Below are 12,639 nucleotides of genomic sequence, written 5' to 3' on the forward strand. Positions count from 1 at the left end.
TTGGACATTTTATTATGTGTTTGGTGGGTAATAAAATGCACACCAACAAGAACTCTGGGAAGCAACACAAGCGTGTGATTTGGAAGACTTCAATCTCCCCATCTGAACCAACTTGGTTTGCTCTCATGCAACTTGAGAAGCAAACTCATCAAGTGAAGGCATGTTATAATGAGTACCACGAGCATCTCTAGTGGCATAAAATGTAGAAACAAAAAATGAATAATTAGGACCAAGCTTGGCAAGGATAGAGAGAAACAACTGAGAGTCCTCCTTAATTTTGCAATGCTTCAACTATAATCTGAGAGACTTGAGTTTGGTGAAGAAGTCCTGGATGTTGTCTGAATCATTAGGATTCAATCCAATAAGCTCTTTCTCCAACTGAAAACCCCTCAATGAATCTTGCTTTCCAAACAAGGACTTCAATCTAGTCCATATCTCATAGGGTGTAGTGCATGACACAACATGAAAGAGAAGATCTGGAGAGATAGACATGCATAATGTTCCGAAAGCCTCATCACACCTATTAAACCATTTTCACTTCTTAGCAGCACCCGTAGGCTCAACTTTTGTACGCATAGTCACTCTGTATAACCCCTAATGTTTCAGGTGAATCTCCATATGTTTTTGCCAACCATGATAGTTGAATGGAGTAAGGGGAACAATTTGATTTGGATCCATGAAAAATTAGAATTACAGAAATGAACTGATATAGTAGTATATATCCTCTCAATGCCAAAAAATTCTACTTGAATCACTGAAAAAACAACTGATTTGCACATTTTCCAAGAAAGAATCCAAAAAGGACAAGATTGAGATCTTTCAATATCTATGAAAAATATGCAAAAAAAGACTTGAGATTTGAATAGAGGACTCTAATAGCTTTCTGACGATGTATGGAAGTGGAAAACAAAGTTCGGATGTGCAAAATATGGCCTCGGAAGTGTGAAACTGAAGGCTGACTTTGGCGGCCTTGTACAGAAAATTGGTGCAAAATATAATCAAACCATCTACAGAATAAGATTGGCACTAAAACCAGCATTCCAATGATATCTCGTTTGCCCAATTTCGTCTCCGTAAGACGAAGTTATGGCCAACAAACCAATTGCTTCTTTTAGGACAAAGGAAGCCAAAAATAGAGGATGTTCGCTAAAATTAGAAGTGGCATTAAAAATAGAAAAACACCAAATTTAGCAAGGTCTACCAAAAAGAAGGTCAAAGTTGCTGATGTCACTTGCAAGGATTACCCAAGTCTGATTGGACAGCCTAGTATGCAGGTTTGTCCTCTTTTGACTTTAAAAAAAAAACCTTTTATTAAGAAAGTCAATGCAAGATATGAATTTTGAAATTTTTACTAAATGATTTCAATTTTTTGAAAAAGGTGATGGAAGAGTTTTTCTTAGACCTGCATTGAAATCAGACCTGCAGCAAGTACGGACTTCCATACGACATAGATTTTTGTGTTCAAATTGTTTTGCCTCAAATTTGTCCGATCTCTATTTTTGACAATTTGATAGGCAATCTTAGGGCTTTTGGGCCTTTTGAGCATGATGGTGGCCTCTGCTTCACGCTAAAGTTCCCATATTTTTCTGGCTGCTGGATTTAGCCTTGATTTACGTGCCCTCGACCAATTTGATCCAATTTTTTTACTGCTCCAATTTTGATGAAATGACAGTCGATCTTAGGGTTTTTTTACGTTGTAAATGTGATGGCAACCTCTGTTTGAACCCAATGTGCACAAAAAATTCACCCCAGCTTGGATCTCTCAAACATGCAAATAGGACTTGACAAATCTAATGCTCTAATACCATGTAAAGTTGATGATCAACTATAGGAGCCAAGAATCATCTGCAAGCAAAACACCTATCACAAAAAAGAGATCAAGCAACAATTGTATGCTATATAACAACTAGAGAAATCCGTATTATTGCGCAAAAGAATTGGAGATACAATTACAATGAATGAATGAATTGCTTTATAAAAAGCAAGAGATGCCCTAATCCTAAAATTAGAAGAACTAAAGCCATGTAAAAGTATGAGCTAAAATGAGATCAACTACAAGCTAAAAAAGCTAACTAGAAGTGCCTCTAAGTGAACTCGGACTAAAAAAGCATAACATCTAGATAAAAATAAAGTGCCTAAGTTTAGCTTAAGTGAAAACGCGATTAAAGGACCTAATTAATAAATAATTAGATAATTGTCCTAAAATTACTCCAACAAACACAACAGAGAATGAAGTGATTGTGGCACCATCTTTCAACTCCCCTTCAAAATCCACTACTCTAAAAAAAATGCCCTTTAGGGAACAATACAATTGCACTGATCAATGGTTGATTTCTTGCATCTTTCCATCCATTACAAATGATGGATACCCCTATTTTGGCTTACAAATCCCTTATTGGCTTCAATGACTCTTCTACAAACTTTACCTTGTTTTCCAGTAATGCACTACATACCTCAAAACCCAGGCCCGTCTACCCTTTGGAGCGTTATTAATTACTTTCACCATTTGTTGCCAATATGGTGAACGAACAACATTGAAAGTCAATCCATTTGCATAGAGACATTTGGCTATGTGATGATCAACAATCTTGTGAGACTCATTTTGAAATGTCATTTCCAACAGTTCCTTTGATCTCTTATATGTAAAATCCACGGGTTTTTCAAGTGTAGCCAAAAATTGATGGCTCTTTATAGGTTGAAGATTAGATGACAGTGGTGGGGGCTTCATTCCTCAAGATCCTTTCTTTAACAAAGGATGATTTGATTTGTAGTTTGTTTATTTATATATTTTTTCTTGCTCATTAATATATATATGCCATGACTTGTAATTTTGGAATGGGTACACCATCTTTTCATGGGCAAGCTTTGATGCCTGGTCCAAGGATGTGGCACAAATGCCCTTTCACACAACTATATGAGATCAAATTCCTAATATTGCACCCACTACAAATCCAAACGTAACCCCCACCACCTAGAAGCTACTATACCTTATCAACATATTTCCAAAAGGGGTAATTTGGGTATGTTTTAAAGTGGGGTCGGCCCCAAGAGCTAGAACCAGTTGCCATTGTAACACCTATGACAAGAAGTTTAATAAACGACACATTCAAAGAATTTAAACAAATGAAAACAAAAAATATATGTATATAACTTACCTTGACTTTAAAAAAACATGGATGTGTTATAGATTCATAGAAGAATGAGAACGAAAGAAAAACACGAGAGTTCCTTTGTAAAAGACAATGTAGAAAAACAAAACAAAAGCTTGAAAAAAAAACCACCTTTTTTGTAGAAAACTTCCACTACAATCTCCTTGGCAACAAATGGGCTCTTGCAAATGCATAGGAATAGCAAATCAACCGCTTTGGAACATTCATTGATCAACCTTCAACTCTATTCATCCAATGGAAAGCAAGAATGAAAGTTCAGCAAGGATAACTGATACTTTGTTTGCATTCACAAATATATTTGTTTTGATTTTAAGATGTATTGGAATCCACATTTTAGGGTTTGGGGGATTTTTATGGGACTTAGTCAAATTGAAAAGTCAAAATATAATTACAAAAATTTGAAAGGTAGTAAATTCACTGCTTGGGTATGAAAGGCCTCCAAATTCTCTACCGGTTTGCCTAGTCGACTTGAATCCAAACCTATATCCCGGCCAGACCAGACCCAGAACAAACTAAGGCCCAAACAAGTAACATAGTAATAAAACATCATTTTTGGCCCTTTTTTCCCAACAACACTTTATTAGGTCCGCTTTTAACATTACACTGGCCCTTTATTTAAAATACAATAACAAGAAGTTGCTCCTTTTAAAATAAAGTTATTAGAACAACTTAAAATATTATTTCAATTATTTCCTTAGCTTTATTTGGAAAAGGGACATGACAAACAAATCACTTTCACATCATTTGTGTTGCTGTGCATAAGCCAAAATTCATTACAATTGCATTTGGAAACCAAGAATTTCTACAACTCTTCATTCAGGTCATTTCATATAGCCTAAAATTTATGCATTCCTAGTTACCACTATTAATCCAAAGGAAGCAATGGCCTGCACAGTATTTGTCAAAATGCACCAAAGGCAATAGTTATTCCTAGGATTTTGACACATTCAATATTCACAACATAAAACCTACAACATTTACTGTAGCCAACAGTATTTATTACAGTCAACTATAGCAGTTGTAACACTGCCATTTGTTTTAGTCAAACGAATCAAAATTCAGCTGATGACCAACCCTTCTAATGTCGCAGTCCCATTTGCCTTGTTGGTCTTTATATAACACAATATACACATGCAAGTTCTTCATAATCACATCAAGCAGACCTCACATTCCAGAAATGTTGATGTTCCACTTGATAAAGGCGTTCACTAAAGGAGCTCAAATTGAAATAACCAAATAATGTGAGGTTTACCTTCATTTCTGAGAGCTTGAAATGCAATCCAAATAGCTTGAATTGCCTGTACACCATCCTTTATTAGAATTATTTGTGCCATATTAGACAATTCTTCCAATATCACCATCCAAGAATTATATTCTAACAACGCATTATATGACTAGGAGAGAGCCTACAAATCACTAGCAGGGAATCAAAGTGATGAGTTTTGCCTTTGAAGATATTTTTATTTATGAATTGCAATGCTAATACGGAATACAATTATAGCGTGTAGATAGACCTAGCTTATAAGCGGAAAAATCAGAAAAACTTTATTTTATTGGTTCACTAGCCAAAGTAATGATCAATGCAAATCATTACTTGTAGCTATCTTAAGACTGATTTTATTACTATGCCATAATATTGACTCATGAGGTGATAATAAGGTTTTTGATGATATCACTATAGGTCAGAGGCCTTAATGTGCCTCAAACAAAAGCATGATTGGAGAATTTTATCTTAAGGGCCAAAAGTAGCAGTGGGTGAAATGAGAGAAACAGAATGTTTTTTATTATCTTCAAAACACCACTTCAAGAGGGAAACCTCTAAATAAAGCACACACCCCAATTACAAATACCCAAGATGCCTTCTATGTGAGCGGTTACAATATATTAAGTTTTGCCAAAGGCACCCACTACCTCTATTATTACTACCTAGGGAGATTCTTACAAAGCATATGCATCCAATATACACTAGCTAACAAATAGTATAATGGGGTTCACAACATGCCTTTCCTTGTGAAAAAATTTGTCCTCAAAGCCTGAGATAGGGAAACCTAGAGGGAATGTTGGTGGATTCCCATGTGGGTTGCAGATCCTTCCAAGAACTACAAACTCCTCAATAGAACAATTGTGAAGCTGCTTGTGCGTTTGCAAGTGGTATCAAAGCATGGTAGGCCGTAACCCCACATGTCAAAATAAACCCCAATACCACTTGTAATGAATCTGCTGGATTTATTGTCATTGATGTTGAAGGACCAATCAGTGGCATGTGGTTTACCGTGTGCCAAATTTATGGCACTAAGATCAAGATTTCATAGATAATGGAAAGGCAATTTATTTACTAAATTGCACAAATATTAAATTATTGCATCCATGATAAAGGTGACTTATTTAAGGCATAATAATATTTTATTTTTAGACAGACCCCCGAAGCCACCCTTTGTTAAGGAAAATTAAAATATTTTTAATTAATTTTTTGTATCCCCCCACTAAGAGAGACGACCTCCTTTTATGGTGTGCCCCTTTTGGCAAAGAAAGTTTAAGCTATAAAATAAAAATAAAAAACATCATGCTTGCTGGCTGACCAGTGTTGAGGAGTTACAACTTTTTGTAAAGAGGTGTCTTGTGGGAGATATAAATGAGAGATGTTTGAAGGTTATTGTGCATCAATTCAAATGTAATATCATTCTGATTTAGAGTAGATTTACTCCTGTATGAAGGGCAGAAATAAAGAGTCGTTGCAGAAATTATTTATCAAATATTTGAGCATATTTATGAGGCACATTTGATCTCATTTTGTGAAGCAATATTGGAGGAAACTCAAGTTAGATTTGTGAGCGAACATCATTGAAGATCATAGTACAGATTCATGTGAAGATATTGCAGATTTGCAAGCATATTTTGAAGATCATATTGCAGATCTCAGTGGAGATTTGAGAGCAGAGATTCAAGGCAGATTTGTGAAGAAGTGGGCAGATTTTGTTTAAGTCCTTGGAGGGGCCTGTTGTGACGTATTCACACATCGCCCCATTGCAAATGGGGACCCCTGCTTTTTGCTTTCTAGGGTTAGTTTTCTTGGCTTAGTTTTTTAGGTTCTTGGCTATTAGTCTTTGCATTGAAGAGTTGCCAGAGACATCATTAGGATAGTAGGGTCTGCTTAGGCTCAAGTGGGTCAGTAGGTGGTTCAGGTCAAGGTCTCTGTTGAAAGCTTCCTCTTGGTTGGGTCTAGGACTTGCTTCTAGGCTTGAGTCTTGATTGAGTTCGAGGAAGTCATTGTATCATGTTAGGAGTCTTGCCTTTTGAGACCTATGTCATTGAGTTAAGGAAGTGAATGGAGGTCTGTGAGTATGTGTTCTCAATGATTCTTCCCTTTGAGGGTTTGAGATTGGTCCAGTTAATGAATGATGAAGTTCTTTTACCTCGAGGCATTGATTGGTATAAAATTGACCTATTTTGCCCTTAGAAATGCTTAACGACCAAGCCTAGACTTGAAAGCTTGAGAGTTGAATGGGGAATTTGAGCTAGATTGTCAAATTCGTTCCTGTCCGTTCCAAAGGGACAAGAGCGAAATCATCCTTAGCTCCCTTTTGACTCCTATTCTAGATAAAACCTTCACTTTAAGGTGTGGAGGAAATTAGCTCGAACCCTTTGGACGCCTTGGACAAACTTAGACTTGAAATTTGGAGAAAAGGTCATGAATTTGAGCATTATTAAAAATTTCGCTCCTGACCCTTCCAAAGGGTCTAGAGCGAATTTCCTTTGATATCCTTGTTTGGGTCAAAATCTTTGTCCTAATTAAGGCAAGGTTGATTCATGCATACCTTTGAAGTGAGTTGCAACCAAGTGAGATGAAGTTCTATGAGGAATTTAAGCCAAAAAGCAAAATTTCGCTCCTGACCCTTCCAAAGGGTCTAGAGTGAAATTCCTCTTTAGGTCTTGTCCTTCCAAAGGTACCTTAGCGAAATTGTCAGGATGTGCTTGTGATCCAACATTTTGAACTAGGGACCTCCTTAAGGTGATTTGTTAGCATGTCCTAAGGTGAGAGCAATGTGAATGAGGGTGAAATATTGAATGTTTGAATGATATCTAAAGGCTAATTCCTCAAATTTGCTCCTGACCCTTCCAAAGGGTCTAGAGCGAATGTCCTTAGGTCTCCCTTCTTTGCATTAAGATTAGGTTCCAAAGTTTTAATTGAGCTTGATTGAACTTAGAGGCACCCTTAGGCATGCATTTGAGAAGGTCATGATCACTAAATGTGAGGGATTTGAACATACTTGCCAAATTTCACTCTTGACCCTTCCAAAGGGTCCAGAGCGAATTTCTTCAAGAAGCATTGTACCTTGCTCATACCTTTGAACTAATCCATTCCCAAGCATTTTTGAAGGCAAAACACTTGTTTTTGATGAGGAAAGGTTGAAAATGAAGACAATGAAGGAAAAATTGAGCCCAAAGGAGCAATTTCGCTCCTGACCCTTCCAAAGGGTCCTGAGCGAATTCCTTCTAAGCTCTTGACCCTTCCAAAGGGTCCAGAGCGAAATCCTCCAAAAGATTTATTTCCTCACCAAAAGCATTGAGTGGACATCACTTTGAGAGCAAGTTGGCTTGAGTATGATAAGGTAAGGGTAGAAAAGACAAGTCCAAGGCAAATTGAATGTGAATTGAACCTAAGAACGCCAATTTCACTCCTGACACTTCCAAAGGGTCCAAAGCGAAATTCCTAGAAGGACTCCCTATTTTTCCTATTGCACCTAAAAGAACCTTATTTTAACCTAAATTGATGGTGAATCGACTTGATCATGATAGGAGGAGGTTTGAAAAGTTAGGTTCAAGGCAAAGAAATGATGGATGGAAGATGAATAGCATTAAAGGAAGAATTTCACTCCTAACCCTTCCAAAGGGTCGAGAGCGAAATTTCCTAAACCTCTATTTTGCTCCTTGTTTGAGACCAAGATCTTTGTTCCTATGGAGTAGTTGAGGGAAGATTGATGTGTACTTGCCTTGAGAAGTGAATTGAAGCAAAGGAAATGATGAATTTGAGGCTAAATGACAAATTTCACTCCAGACCCTTCCAAAGGGTCCAGAGCGAATTTTCCTAAGACCCTCCTTTTTGCTTCAAATATGAACTAATTTCATGCCTTGGAACCTCAACTAGCATGTTATCATGCCTTGGAGACAACTGAAGTAAAGAAAAATGATGAGAAAGTGAAGAATTTGTGCAAAATGCAAAATGCGAAAATCTCATTATAGGTCATGTCCTTCTAGAGGGTCTAGAGTAAAAATATCATTATAGGTCCTGTCCCTGGAGAGCGTCAACAGCGAAAATCTCATTATAGGTCCTGTCCCTGGAGAGGATCAAGAGCGAAAATCTCATTATAGGTCCTATCCCTAGAGAGGGTCCAGAGCGAAAATCTCATTACAGGTCCTGTCCCTGGAGAGGGTCCAAAGCGAAAATCTCATTATAGGTCTTGTCCCTAGAGAGGTTCCAAAGTGAATTTCATTATAGGGCTTGTCCTTCCAAAGTGTCTAAAGCGAAATTGATCTTAATGCCTTCTTGTTGATGGTTTGAAGTGAGAAATACCATGTTAGGATGAATATATCATAAGTGCTTGACACCATTTTTGTTTGTTTTGCAGATCAACAAGACCAAGTTAGAGGAAGATCACGCGAGGACAAGAAGGTCTTCTTCAAGCTTCATTCACATTAAGGACCCCTTAGCGCATAAAAGAAGACTCAAAGTGCTAAAGACTTCAAGTGTTCAAGGAGTTGCAAGCAATGGAGCTAACCATCATCACATGGAGAAATCGCAAGATATCGAAAGAAGCATCCTACAAACACTTCAAAGAGAGAAATGCCACCAGAGGAGGAGTGACTTGACCGTGAAGAGGCCTCATCAAGCACAGGAGAGCCAAGGAAAGGTACATTGTTCCTCAAGCACATCAAGGAGGAAGGAGGATCTACCAAGGTCATCACAGAGCGAGTACCAGACAAGGTGGCATCCCAGTCACTAATCCTCCAATCAGAAGACTCCACATCAAAGTGTCTAGAAAATGTGATTTTTTTCATTGGCTAGAGGAGTTTATTGTAACAAACCCTAATTAGGGTTTTCATCTTGAAATCCTAGCCATTGATTGTAGATCAATCAGAGCCATTGAAATGTAAAGAGCTCTATATTAAGCTCTGGCTCTTCATTTGTAAAGGTTAATAGTTAGTTAATAGAGGTTAGAATAGCTAATGGTCAATAGTGAATAGAATAGCAATTAGAGTAGAGTAGGAAGAGAAGGCAAGAAATTGTTGCCTTTATTGTAAATGAACTCCATTTTCATTGAAGTTATGGTGAAGTGTGTTGTTTCTTTGCAATATGCATGGTTTCTTGTTGAATCTTCGTTTTAGATTGTAAACGATTAGATTGAATGAAAGAAGTTATTGAATGCACTCGCGTGGAAATCTGCCTAGTCCAAACCACTAGCCTCTTACTGACTGTAAGTGCACCCTGCGTGATCAACTAGCATTGAATGAGCTTAATCTCGAATTGTTATGCGTCAATTGTTCATGCATTAACTTGAATGGTGATCAGTGTTTGATGGTGTAACGATTTGAACATATTTGAAGCATCCCTTAGAAGATTGCACTGAGTTGGTGTCGAATTGTTCAATCTAATGGTGAGACCTAGCCCAGTAGGACTCCACCTAGTCGTTCATCTATCTTCTTGCATTCTAGGTCTTAGATTAGACTCTCTAAACCCTACACCTTTTGGTTATTTCTTTGTTCTCCCCGGTGAGTAGATAGGACTTGAGTTCCAGCAAATCAAACGCTCAGGCATTCAAATGTAAGCCCCGTTGTGAATCCAGCATAATCACATCATGCCACAAGAGCTTATCCACATGTAGAGACTTGTTGATGTGTTTTTCATGCACATGCGAACACAGAATAAAATACCAAGGTATCTTATCCTCTCTTGAACAAAGCTTCCCCGACTGCTAAAGATCTCGCAGAAGGATCAATCAGAGTAGCTCCAAGGTTCTGATTGTAGGTTCTCTACGTGTGGATAAGCTCTTGCGATATGATGTGATTTTGCTCGAATCACAAGGAGACTTACACTCGATGACCTGAGTGTCTGATTTACTTTGGATATCACTGGAACGTGGCTCTTTACTGATCCTTGATTTTTTTAAAAGGGAAAAAAGGATAAGGGTTGGAGAGGAATCTAATTCTAACACTAAGAATGTAGGAGCAATGGATGACCTTTGATGAAACTTTAACTAAGTCTTGTTTTGACATGGTAGGATCATCTCTACAAGGCTAGTGCGATCTTCTAAGGAAAGCTTTATGATGTTCAGATCACCGATACAAGCATAGACACCATCAGGTTGATGCATATCAATGAAGAAGCGATAATTGAAGTTAAGCTTAACCTGAATGATTCTAGTTGACTACGCAAGGCAAGTTTGCAATCAACAAACTGGTAGTATGGATATACAAATTTCACCATTGATCATAAAAATTTCTTCCATTCATCTAAAAACATGAAATTAAATTTGAGAAGTATAGAGACCATGCAAATTGTAGAATCGACACATAGAATTCACCATTCCTTCAATGAAGTTTACGTATCTTTTACAACAATGTCTTGACAACGATCTTTGTCTTCTCTTTCTACTCTACTCTAAAATGATATTTACTATTGAGCTACTAATTACTGACTATCGCTCTTTTGCTAACTCCTAACTATTCTCTAACTATTAACCCTTACAAATGAGGAGCCAAGGCTTTATATAGAGAGCCCTTTACAACTTGACAGCTCTTATTGACTTAGAATCAATGGCTAGGATTAAAGAATAGAAACCCTAATTAAGGTTTGTTATAACAAACTTCCTTAGCCAATGAGAAAATTACACTCCAGGAGTGAGGACAATTACACTCCAGGAGTGAGGACCAATAGGAAGCAGGGGTAGGTACACCGAAGCTTATGCCGTCCCCGATGAGTCAGGTACATTGAATCTAGACATGCTGAGGTGGACCAATCCAATTGGAGGAAAAATGGCTAGGATGCCACCTTGTCTGACGTATGTGTCTTGGTTGATCTCTTTTCTGTCTTTTGACAAGATGAATGATGTGCCTCCTTGACTTCCATGTGCTTGATGGGGCTTCCTCACTGTCAAGTTTTCTTTCTCTGGTAGCATAAATCGCCTTGAAGTGTCATTCTTCTCTATCATCATGTGGTAGAATGAGGTCTTGAGGCTAGCTTTCAACTCCTCGAACACTTGAAGTCTTCCAACGCTTCAAAACACCTTGAGTCCTCCTCCATGCCTTTGAAGTGTCCTTAATAGTGATGGGACTAAAATGTGTCGTCCTTGTCCTAGCCTGATTTTCTTCCACCTGCAAAACAAACCAAAAGATGATTAAGTACATATGATATATTTATCTCACATAGCATTTTCTACCTTAAATCATCAACAAAAAGGCATTAGAATGAAATTCGCTCAAGATCCTCCCCAAGGACAGGCCCTATAAGAATTTCACTATGGACCCTTTGGAAGGGTCAGGAGCGAGATTTGCTATTTTGCTCAATTTAGACCTCATCTCCTTGCCCTGAACTTCTCTTGACCTTTGAATCGCTTTCTCCTGAAGACATCATTGATTTGACCTCCAAAAAGACCAAAAAAGAGGATTTCGCTTTGGACCTTGGCCAAGGACAGGACCTATAAGGAATTTTGCTCTAGACCCTTTGGAAGGGTCAGGAGCAAAATTTGCATTCTTGGCAAAATCTTCACATTTTGTGACCACAAATTGTTCAAATGCATGCCTAGCGATGTTTCTAATCTCAATCAACAATAGGTTTGATACAAAATTGGGGAAAAAATAGAGATTTTAAGGATCGAAATTCCTCCTTGTGCTCAAATCTTGACTTCATTTTCATATTTCTTCACTCCAAATAAGTGTTTTGCCCTCAATAATGCTTGGGAATGAGTTAGTTCTAAGTTTGGGTCAAAGTAGAATGTCCTATAGAAGAATTCGCTTTGGACCCTTTGGAAGGGGTCAAGAGCGAAATTGAAATTCACTTTGGACCCTTTGGAAGGGTCAGGAGCGAAATTTGACATTTTGGTCTCTCCGTCAAGATTCATATATGGAATATAACATTTAAGTCTTATACTTTATGTTATATTCTATATATACTGTCAGGATGTTTGAGAGTGGTTTCGGACCTCCAAGAGTTATAATGCAAAATCTAGTTTTTGGAGGACTCTTCAATTTTTCAGACAATGAAATTTCAAGATCAGGATGACATTCCAGACTTAGCCAAATTTCAAGACATTTGAAGATCAAGATGACATTCCAAACTTCATCACTCGCCAATTTGACCTAACTCAAGACCTTCAAAGATGATATTCACTCACCAAGCTTCATTGACCTCCTGAAACTCACACAAGACACTATTAGCAACAAGAGCAAAACTAGGCCTAAGGGAGACTTTCAA

General features: G+C 37.7%; 1 protein-coding gene across 4 annotated transcripts in view; it reads right to left on the minus strand.

The window, feature by feature from the left end:
- LOC131061159 (uncharacterized) overlaps window positions 1–12,639 on the minus strand; it is a 128,243-nt gene that overhangs the window by 29,523 nt on the left and 86,081 nt on the right. Inside the window, exon 5 of one of the 4 annotated variants that reach the window (XR_009372284.1) lies at window positions 3,282–3,393. The exons of the other annotated variants lie outside the window; for them this stretch is intronic. The gene's annotated coding sequence lies outside the window, so the exon portion shown is untranslated. The remainder of the gene's footprint in view (window positions 1–3,281; window positions 3,394–12,639) is intronic. 4 annotated transcript variants of the gene reach the window in all.

The sequence above is a fragment of the Cryptomeria japonica genome, chromosome 4, assembly GCF_030272615.1.
Source record: "Cryptomeria japonica chromosome 4, Sugi_1.0, whole genome shotgun sequence".
NCBI classification, from domain to species: Eukaryota; Viridiplantae; Streptophyta; class Pinopsida; order Cupressales; family Cupressaceae; genus Cryptomeria; species Cryptomeria japonica.